Below are 11,665 nucleotides of genomic sequence, written 5' to 3' on the forward strand. Positions count from 1 at the left end.
ATGTGGCAGTGGGACTGGGGATGCATGCACCTTCTAATTGACAGTTCTCTGTCAGGCTGACATAGGGTCATCCTCCCTTCCTGACTGAGGAAGCGACTGCTTCACTGGAGATATATAGCCATTGCTTACATCACTATCCACTACCCACAGGGTGTCCACTGCCCTCCGCTGATACATAAGTGGTGGTGTGCATGGAGACAAAAGTGTTGATGCCGCGGCCGGTTCAATATCGGCCTGTGATATTGTTGTTTGCTGGGAAGAAAGAGGTGGTAGCTTATATATAGTTTAGTTTAGTTTATTATTTGATAATGCACACCAAACCTTTAGGTAGCAGGGTGCAACGGCAAAAGAATATTTACGCTTAGCTACAGTACATGAATACAGTGTATGCAATACATAAATACATAGATACAGGGTACATATCAGGAGAAAGGGGGTGGATGGTCTAGATTACAAATACATGAAAAGCAGGATAATTCTAGTCAGAAGTTTGGGAAGTAGACAATAGAGGGATGCAGTTTATCTGGTGTCATTAGCCCGGAGCCAAGTCATCAAATTGCATTTGAATCTAGAGTATTGCTGATCCTCTCTTAGGGCAGCGGGTAATTCATTCCAGGCACGTGCAGCTTTGACTGGGAAGCTGGCTCCACCAGCTTTAGCTAATCTGAATCTGGGAATTTCTAGGGAGAGATGGTTGGAGGCTCTAGTGTGGTGAATGGATGTTCTTCTTGTCAGTCTGGCAGAGGTATAAGGGGGCACAGTGTTGTTAAGTCCTTTGTGGGTAAGGGATACCATTTTGAGAGGTATTCTATCACTGATTTTGAACCAATGGTGGTCTTTCCTGACATTAGATATATGCTCTCTGCGGGGTATGTTCAGGGCTGCTCTGAGAGCATTATTTTGTAGTATTTGCATTTTATTTATGATATTTTTGTTGGTGCCTGCATATAGGGCATTGCAATAATCAAGCTTAGACATTATTAGTGTGTTGGCTAGTGTGATACAATTTGTTTTGGAAAGGTAAGGTCTGCAGGCGCTGATCAGTTTACAGGTATAAGCTGTAGAGGAGGCCATTGAGCTGACTTGTTTTTTGAGAGATAGTGTGGAATCAAGGTTGAAACCAAGTGTTTTTACCTCGGTTACTACTTTGATAACGTTGCCATCGATGTTAAAGGCAGTGTAACTGGGGCTAAGATTTTTGAGGTTGGAGTCAGAACCCAAAATCAAGAAATCAGTCTTATCATCATTCAGACAGAGGCCGTGTGAGGCCATCCATGCCTGAATGAGGAGGTAAATATTATTTACCAGAGCTGTGTCTTCGACAAAGTTGCCAGATAGGTGTATGAGGATCTGGGTGTCGTCGGCATAATTACTATAAGTGACACCCAGCCTGTCAAGTTTGTCGAAGAGTGGCTTAGTAAAGATATTGTACATTGTTGGGGAGACACATGAACCTTGTGGGACACCACAGGTGATTTGTATTGGGACAGCTGAAGCTACGGGGAGAACACTCTCATCGTACGGTTAGCTAGGAAGGATTATACCCAGGCTATAGCTTCACTTGAAAAATGGGCAGCTGACGCTAGATGTTTCCATAGCACTGCATGGTCCAGCAGGTCAAAGGCTGCCGATAGGTCGAGGAGGAGTAGCATAGCTGTTTTACCTTTATCCTTCAACTCGTCGATTTGTATCTTGAGGTCAATTAGTGCCGTTCCAGTACCGTGTTGTGGTCTGAATCCAGATTGGCGAGATCCTAGTAGTTGGTTTGCCTCCAGATAGTTTTGGATCTGGAGGTAGGCTACTCTATCAATGATGTTGAGGAGGAATGGGACTGTAGTAATGGGCCTGTAATTGGTAGGGATAGTCGGCTCTAGAGTCTGTATTTTAAGGAGTGGTAATACCCAGGACTCTTTGAGGTTATTGGGGATAATACTTGAGTTAAAGGAAGCATTAATTAGCTTAGAGATGAAAGGTGCTAGGTCTCTAGCTGCGTCCTTAATAATTTGTGCAGGGCACCTATCCCCCTGGCAGTTAGAGGGTTACAGGGATAATATAACCTTTTCTGTTTCCAGTATGGAGATATTGGTAAACCTGAAAGGTTTGTCGATACTCTGTGTATCTGTCAATGGGGTAGTGCGCATCCCTGTGGAGCACAGAGATGCTTTTTTGTTCGCTATTTTTTTCTGTAAGGTTATTATTTTGTTTGATAAGGCATTTTGGATGCTGGTACACCATTGTTTGTCTTTCGGGACAATATCAGTGGGAGCAATAGGATTTTCCATTTCCCGAAGAATGCTGAAGAGCTCTTTGGAGTTGGAGTTGGCCTTGATAATTCTATCATTAAATGTGTTCCTTTTGGTTTGGATTATTTCTTTCTTATATTTATTTGCAAAATTAGCTAGTAATGTTTTGTTCTCAGCCGTTGGTAAGTGTCTCCAGATAGCTTGGAGTTTCCTTTTTTGGATCCGTTATTCTTTGATGTGGGGAGTGAACCACGAATTGAGGTGGGACTTTTGTTTGCTTTTCCAAAGTTTGGCTGGGGCGATGGTGTCCAAGGCCATGGACATGGTTTTGTTGAAGGTCTGAACTAACGTGTTTGGGTCGGAGTTATTAGTACTAATAGAGAGAGCTGGTAAGAGTAGTGGGAGTAGTTTTTCAGCAGTCATTTCTTTTTTACTTCTTGTTGGGAGTGGTGGTACTGTTTCACAAGTGACCGACTTTTGAGGCTCAATAGTGGATGAAAAACCAATGAGATGGTGATCAGTCCAGGGCTTGTGGAGTAATATTAGTAATGATGGTGGAGCAGTTCAAGTTAGCTATCCAGCCAAATCTACGTCTTTTTATGTGTGTTGGAGCTAGGACTTTTTGGGTCGGGCCATGTTCGACTAAAATGGTTTCAATAGATTGGGCCTGTTTGTCCTCAGCATCATTAAAGCCCAGATTGAAGTCGCCTAGTAATAAAAGCTGAGTGGAATCCTTTATGTTGTTAGTGAGGAGCCTGGAAAGGTCTTCCTCAAAGGTACCTAAAGGTCCAGGTGGTCTGTACACTGGGAGAATGGTGAGTGTACTATTGTTGGAAATGGGAAGTTTAGCTGTTAGTAGTTCACACAATTTAATTTCAGGTGGTGAAGTGAGTCTTAATGCAAACTTAGTTTTAGCTATGATGGCAAGGCCACCTCCTCTAGTGTTAGGTCTGTCGACTCTGAGTATATGGTAATTGTCTGGTATGGCAATCATGACTGTGGGACCTGCAGCATTGTGAAGCCAAGACTCTGTGACAGCCAGAAAGTCTAGATTGTCCATAGTGAGTATATCAGCAATTTCAGTCGTATGCGCTATAAGGGACCTCACATTGATGAGGGCTCCTGAAATAGTAGACTTTTTATTCCTTTCTTGGATAGGTCTTGATTTGAGATGCTTGGTTCTCTTTTCATTGTGGAAGGTGTATGTCTGAGTTTTTTGCAGTCTTTCGGAAGCTGCAGCAGATAGATTAGGGTGTGTGGCAGATGGGGTGGGCACGAAAATCAGGGGTCTAGTTCTTTTGATTTTAGGATCATATAACCGTGGCAATCTTGCTCTAAGTCAGACATTTCTCTCCTGCAGAGTGCAGGGTGTGGAGTTGGTGCAGGCCATTATTGTAGTGGTTATTCTAGTGGCCCAGAGTAAGGTATAGAGAGTGAACAATAGATAAATCTTTGTGGTAAGCATAATATTTGTTGTGTGGGCACACCTGTTCAATATATGGGTGCAACGTAATTGCTGGGCGTATGTAGCATTCAGAACAACGTGTTATTAAATTCAGGGGCAGCCAGAGGCTGAAATAGGTTTAAGGGTGGAGTCTGGTGTATGAATATCACTGGGCAGTGATGCAAGCTATAGTCTGCTAACTTGAGAAAGGTACAGGCTAGTGGCTAGTATGTCAGGACTAAGTTAGTACAGATCATGTGGGCTAGAATCATCTACATTTGACGTGACATAGTTGCACAGGGCTAAATTATGACATAGGCCTAGTCTGATAAGTAGATATCGTACAAACAACGGATCATATAAGTGGACGGTAGCAATTGCAGCGCGGAAATCAATAACATCAATTACTAAATGGCAGTGGTAACAGCACAAGAGTCTAGATATTACATAGGGCAAGGGTAAGCTAGGTTGCTACAATGCATGCGGCTGTTCTCTAGGGCCATTGAGGGAGATGTGCACAATACAGTATGATGTGACATATGTGGTTGGTTCAGATACACAATACACAGATGTAACATATGTGGATGGTTCAGCTCTTGGCAGTTCAGCGTGTTTCTCCTCCTTAGTAAAGGTGCCACACTTGTTTGGCACCTCAGTGGCATCTTTCTCATCCTCATACGCCCCCATGGCATCATCCTGCTTAGCTGTAAGTGTAAGTGAAAAACGTGCAGGCATGTTACATGTGAAACATATTTTAAAAAAAACATTCTTAGTAACAAATGTCTTAGACATACCACTCCACAATATCAATGTTCCCCTCGGTGCTCCTTCATGGGAGCAATGGGATCTACAGGAATTACATTTACAATCTGGTTTGCATGTTGTACATATGTGAACGTTCTGATATGGTGTCCCACATTTACCGATACATACTCACATGCAACCACTGCAAGTGTTGGTGAATCGACACTGATGCATAGAAGAGATTGCAGATACAGTGACATTCCCGTCAACCATAGATGGTTTAATTTACAAGGTCCATTCGGTGGCCAAACCTGTGGATCACATTGCCCCATCGAATCTCAATCTCCTTTGCATACCGTGTCACTTTTGATTATTTGTTTGGATACATGGGTCCTGACTGGTTGCTCTCTGCACAGCAGTTACATAGCTAATGGTGTAGCCACCAGAATCCAAGCTCTATTTGGTAAGGGAATTGCATTGACTTTCTTGCAGAATTCCAGTGATGACACAGACATTTTCCTACATGACCCCACAACGGTCGACAGACAGGTGATACACATAGCAGACTGGACATGCCATTAGCGTAACATGTGGTTCAGAATCACCTGGACTGTAGACGCTTCTGGCATTGGCCTTTAATCACTATGCATTCCTCGTGACTTTGAGCTCGTCACCAGAGAATTGGGTTTTTTATGATTTGGACAAACCCATGTGGGTGCCTGATGGTGCAGTGAAATGAAGGACGATAGCTGTTGGGGCAATTAACAATCCGCATCGCATGTCCTTGCCACATGGGCAGGATTTTGGCGTTTTTTGAGATTTTTGGAGATGGCATGGCACGATTCTTAAGTGGGAAGAGAACAATAGCGAGGGAGTCCAGGATGTTGATGGCAGGAGGAACCAGGTGGTTCAGCTAAGAGCAGGGAGTGGGAGAAGGTGGGGGGACATCAGAGCAGACTTGCATTTCAAAATATAGTGAGGCAGGGGAACAGCGGGAACTAGGGGCCGATTCATGGAATTATTTGCACGGAATATATGGAATTTGCGCTTCAAACTGTGTGCGTTATCCTGTTCATCGATTCATGGAATCGAATGCGTGAGATTGTCCTTGGACTTGCATGGATTTCGTGGCAGCCTGGCGTGACTGTGCGAGTGGACGAGTGCCTTGTGCGGGACACCACGTAGAGAGTGGGCGTTGCTTGCACAGAGAGTGGGGAAGGGGGCAGAATACAGAAAATGTGGAAGATCATCGAAAAAGTGAGCGTTACAAGGTCTGGCCTGCAGGAAGTCCATTGCATGCCCACTATTGTGCAGAACAATACGTATGCAGGGTTCCGACCTCGCAACCTCCCGGGAGGCAAATCGCCATGCACAGCCCTCATACTATCCGTCACCCGAAAGCAGGTGTACAGACACTTGCGGATAGGAATCACTGTACAGCGGTAAGATCGGGTGCCGGATTTAGGGGTGCGTGCATGCAGCCGGGGTTCCGATCTAACTTAGGGGTGCTGCTCATACGCAGCATAGCAGGGTGCAGGAATGGTTTACGGGGTTCGCACGCAGATTTTCTGGGTTCTACCTGAGTTATGATAAATTGTACACAGTTACAGGCGAGCAAGTGCAGCGTCCCTGAGATGCAGGCCTGCTTGCACAGGACCCCACGCACTGTTTTGTGGGTGCATGTTTTCACGCCCGAGGAACAGGCAAATGTGGGTGTTTCTGGCTGTTTTTTATTTGCATGGGGTCTTGTTGGGGAAGTTCTGGTCGTGACTTGCATACACGGTTACTTTGCGCAAACGATTCCATGAATACACAGAGCATGCAGAATAACTTCTGTGTGCAGGCTCACGCAGTGATGTTCTCGGAACATAGGCATTGGAGGATTTCTGTGCACTTTTCCATGAATCAGGCCCTTGGTGTTTAGGTTCTCTCGTGGCAGAAATTAGGCTACACTTTTCTGTAATTATTGCAAATGCTTTGAGGCCTGCACATTCTCGCCAAGCCTCAAAACAGGCAGAAAATAGATTTTCCAGCAGGAGTTTTTCATGGTCACATTTTATAGCCAATAACAACTTGCTATGCATTTGTGTGCCACAAACATTTCTTGCGTTTACAACACACCGTTAACGAACTGCATCACACAGAAAATTATCAAAATCTGACAGAAGTGTCTCCTGCAACCGTACCGGAAACGGACATGCCCTTTCCGGCAACACTGCATTTAAAATGAGGCCCAGTGAAAAAAACGAGGCATGACAAGAAAAAAAGACAGAAGATAAGAGCTGCTAACATACCAGGGAAAAGTGCAAAGTAAAAAAATGAAAGGAGAGAGCATGTGCTAGAATAAGGGTCTCAATATGATTGGCATATTAAGGGTCAAACGGGTGGTATTTCAAAATAACGCCTGTTTTACCATTCCACCAAATTATGACATGTGGGATATTTACTGCAGGCGGAATCCCTCGGAATGCCGTGTGTGGTATATGCCACTTTATTTCCCACTTTAATAACACACAAAGACCTTCAATTTGTACTTTCATGCTAGAGGCGTGCAGCCTTTAGAAGCTCTCTGGAAGCCTTACTCTTCATTGCTGTAAAACATGTCTTGTATGGGTACATTTAGATATTTCTAATACCTTATTTTTCACCACCTTTGCCTTGCAATGCACAATTGGCTCAAGACTGGCCCTTTTATGCATTTACTTTTTTTCATACAGTAGTAGTTGGAACTACAATGGTATACACACAATTTCTATCTTCAAAATGTGCAGGACATTCTTTTTTTTACAAAATTGAAAACTATTGCATGCACATTTCGAGAAATACTGCATGCGGGGTAAGAGAACATCTACATGTTGCTGGAAACCTGACATTTGTTTCATAATTAGGCGGATTTCAAGAAACAGTGCATGTGATAACATTAGCTATGAAATAAACTATGCCCTGGAGAGGGCATGACACGCCCAATTTGGCCAATGTCCAGGCCGTACGAGCTGGTGTGTCTCTGAAATTCCATATAGCTTGGAAATTGCCCAATACGGGATGCAGGGTCACTCCTCTCAATGTGTGTGTGTTAACAACAGGGCCCTCATTGTGGCAATCTCTCTTATCACGAGAGCGCCATGCTGAGAGCCCAGCTGCCAGTGCTGCTTCCCTTCTCCCCCTGGCTGTACCATACAGATGAGGCACAGGTACCAACATCCCCATACCTGCTCTGTATTTTACAGAGGTGGGGACGTATGGCTCTGTGTTATATCCCAATCCCTTGGATGCATGAGTGTATGATCTCACTGAGAGAATGCTGAGTGTGTGTCTGGAATGCTTAGATGTGAACATGGTTCGAGCCCACGCAGTTGAAGATGTATGTCTGGGTTCTGGGTGCCATTGGGTCCCCTTCCTTACCTACCTTATGTAACGTGAATAAAGGAAGTTATATCAACATACCTGATGTCTCCAGGATCCATCTTTACAACAGTGGTGACGAGTTGGTCTTTGATCTGGACCCAGGCGTCAGAGGTATCAGGAACCTGCAGGACAGAAGAATAAGGAAGTTAGCTGCTACCTGCAGTAGAGGTGAAGATGATGTTAGCTACTGCAGGGGGTGCAGTATGATGCTAACAGGACCCACTGCACCCGAAAGTAGAAGCCCACCACGAAGTGTGGATACAAAAACACCCAGGGTGAGTAAAAAGAAGAAACACAGTGCCAGTGTGCACCCAGACCATTGCCTCACCAGAGTGTCCGGTGTATGAGAGGCTGTGTGGGTTTGCAGTGCCTCTTGCTGAAGGCAATGCAAGAGGGATGCGAAGGAAGAAAAATGGCACTACCCAGCCCAGTGTGAGAGAACAAGGACAGCAACAAAGCACTCAGGATGCTTACCTAACAAAGGATCCAAGAAGGTCCGTTGGGAGGTTGGAGAGCAGGAGCTCCACAGTCCCTGGCTGTCCTGTTGAGAGAATGGTGGTATTACATCGACCGCTGAGGTAGTGGTGGCAAGTTAGAATCCCAGCATGTAGTAATTCCGGGTCCGATGATCGCGTAGAAGGAGTACTGGTGAAGAAGTTAGAAAAAAGGACCCATCAATGTTACTCAACGTCATGATGTCAGATACAAGAAGTAGTGCTGAGTTTAAGTTTAAGGAAGAGCGAGAGCCCCAGATGAAGTGATAGTCAATAGCATTTTCATTTTGTTTCTTTTTACTGGAGATCTGTTGAGGAACACAGTAATCAGAGAATAGGAAGTTCTACTTACACTTTAGTAAGTACTGTTAATGTCTGAATGTGCAAATAAGCCACAATACTGTGATAACGTGCAGTTATTTCGCATGTTGACAGCCATGCTCTCAATCGTCATGCTTTGTATCCTGAAACTGCGAAATCAGAGTGACGGGGGCTTCCAAGGATATTCTAGGAAGATTATGAGAATTGTGTTGTGTTGAGGCACGTGTGGAATATGGCACATATGGATGTAATGTTGGCAGTTATCTCAGCATCTAATAGGTTGAGGGTTTTCAGGCTAGCAATGTAGCATGGATCAGCAGAACAAGAATACATTAAAATAGGACGTTATGATCTTTTAAAAGCATGATTAGCATTTTACAGCTTACAGGATTTACAAAACTCTTAGAAGTGCTTTTAGCAGCAAACTTGCCCTGCGCAGTGAAGACTTTTAGGATCTCACTGTAGTGGTTACGATCTTCCGGAATTTTAAGATGAGTGCTGCTAAGTGCAGCAAGGACTCTACGGGATGAATGGTCAACGTTCTGCTTCATGATATGGATGTTTTAAGTTTAAGGTACTTGTATTTAACATTTTAGAATATTGCAGGTTTACAGTAGTCAAATAGAGAATTGACTTTAAGGACAATGTTACCTGATGAATGCATATTAGTTGTCAAGAGATTTCGAATTTTAAATGCGGACAGAGTGTTTGCAAAGCCTAGGTCTTTGTCAGCCAGCAATTCGTGTGAGTTTGTCAGAGTATTTTGCTTGTGAGTGTTTGGTGAAGAGTTTTAGTTGTGTTATGATTTGGCGATATGCCGGCATAAATATTGAAGTACAATTAACTTGTTATTACTTCTTAATATGTTTATTGTGTTTGTTTGGATACTGAGCACTTCCTATTTGATGTGTGTTTGACTGGTGTGGGCAGGGACACCGACCACACTTCAGCAGTAGTGATTAATTGTGCATTTTTACAAGTTCTGCATTTTTTCTTAGTAAATCCTTATGGTTTTGTTTCTGCATGTATTGCCAGTTGTCTTGTGCGGTATATTTTTTTCAACCTGCATGGGTACACCTCCTGGATTAAAATGTACGGTTTGTTTGTGTTGTGTATATTATTGAGGTGACCTGTAGAGAGCACTGGGTACAGTTTAGTTTTTGTCAACCAGGGATTATTTAGTCAGCTAGATCCTGGTTCTGGAGTTTGTTGGAGTGCTAGCCATTGACTAAAATTGTGATTTAGTTGAAGCCCTGTTTGGAAAAGGTTTCTTCTTTCGTTTGCTCTTTCTCTACCGTTTCTCATCTCAGTGACTATGGGCTGTGTGATAGACCTAGCATTGTTGGAAGCCCTGGTGGTTGGCTTTAGTAGCCCGTGGATGGTTTGAGTAGGCCCTTCTTCTGTGTAGAGGACACCTTGAAAGATTGGTGCTGAGGTAGTACGGTTGTAGGTAGAGCAGTGATAAACAGTGTGCCCACTCAAAGATGAGAAGAATGGAGGGTTGTTTTTGTTTTACTGATTCACTTTGACTAAGTTGGATCTGGGGCGGCCTGGCCTGTGGATCAGGATGGGGATTTGTAGTTTGTTGTTTCTGTATAGAGTATGTAATGATTTTTCGTGTGGTACGTTCCATTCCACCTGTATATGTGAGCGTGTCTCCGTTTTCTCCCTCATGCTATACTTTTGTGTGTAATAAAAAGGGGGATGTGTGTGTGGTGGTGCATGATGTGTTCCTTGAGTGTGGAAATGGAGAGGTGTTGGATTATCTGACTGATTATAGGATTTTATGTATGGGCCCATCTTTGCACTTACCAGGCCGTTTAATTGCTTATTTCCGCTTCTGGTTGTAGTAGGGCCTGAGGTAATTTGATTTTGTGCTCAAGAGAGGCAATCTCGAGACCTGGTGGTGGGGGACTCATGTAAAAGGAGTTTGTGTTCTGTTACGATGGATGAGTCTGAGGTGCATGTAGCCCACTGATAGGGCGTGTTAGTGCTTGGTCGTGGCACAACCAAGATATGAGATTGGCAGTCTTGGATCAGAGGTGTTCCGTTTCATTGGGTTGTGTAATTGTCAGTTATATATCACCTTTTACCATTACTATAGTCTCAATGTGCTTGTGGTGGGCATGCCATCTGGGACCGCAGTCCAGAATATGGGAAATTCTCATAGCGGTTAAGAATGCATGTGTGCATATGGCCAAAGTTAGGGATTGGATGGGCTGGCTAAGCTCCAGTAAGCAACCCAAGAGATCAGGCAAGTGGGAAGGTGCTGAGGGGCTCACAAATGTGTGCGAGTACAAGAGACATGTTATGTGTCCAACTAAACCAATATTTTGTCATAGGCTGTCGCTGTATTCTAATGGCAGAGTTGTTGAGGCAAGTCTGGAATGAGTAAGCTTAAAAAAGTTAAGTGTCCAGCTAGACCAAATTTTGTCATAGGTCGTAACTGCCTTTTAATGTGTGTGGATGGATAGCCAATGTCCACCGAAGTGGTGCATTTATACGTGCTTGGAGCCCAGATGTCATCTTCTGTGGGGGCAAAAAGCCAGCTACCCTTGTAGACTCTTCTAGGCACTATCGAGAGGCTATCCTCAAGCCTTCTAAGTGCAATAGACTGGCTGTCCTAATACCTCTTCTAAGCCTGACAGCTAGATTACCATGGGATATAGGATATGGGATTCTGAAAGTGTCATAGACAGGCTACCTTGAACATTTTACTGACTATCTTCCCAGTTCTATAACAGTACCAGCAGACATCTACTAACTGTGTTATCAGGATACCAATGCTGATTTAGGATGTTTAGGTGCATTGAAAGTTAACAGCATAGATCTTTAGCGTAAAGGCGGGCTAACATAAAGTGCTGTCTTACAAATCTCTTCTAAGCACCAAGCATGTGCTAGTCGTCAGATCTTCAAGTGTAGTGCAGGTTATAACTTATAACATTTGCTCCAGTTGCAATGCATGTGTTGACCTACATGTGCAGTCTTCTAAATGCAGTGTCATTCCCACCCTC

The sequence above is a fragment of the Ambystoma mexicanum genome, chromosome 4q, assembly GCF_040938575.1.
Source record: "Ambystoma mexicanum isolate Mex_15411 chromosome 4q, UKY_AmexF1_1, whole genome shotgun sequence".
Taxonomy (NCBI): domain Eukaryota; kingdom Metazoa; phylum Chordata; class Amphibia; order Caudata; family Ambystomatidae; genus Ambystoma; species Ambystoma mexicanum.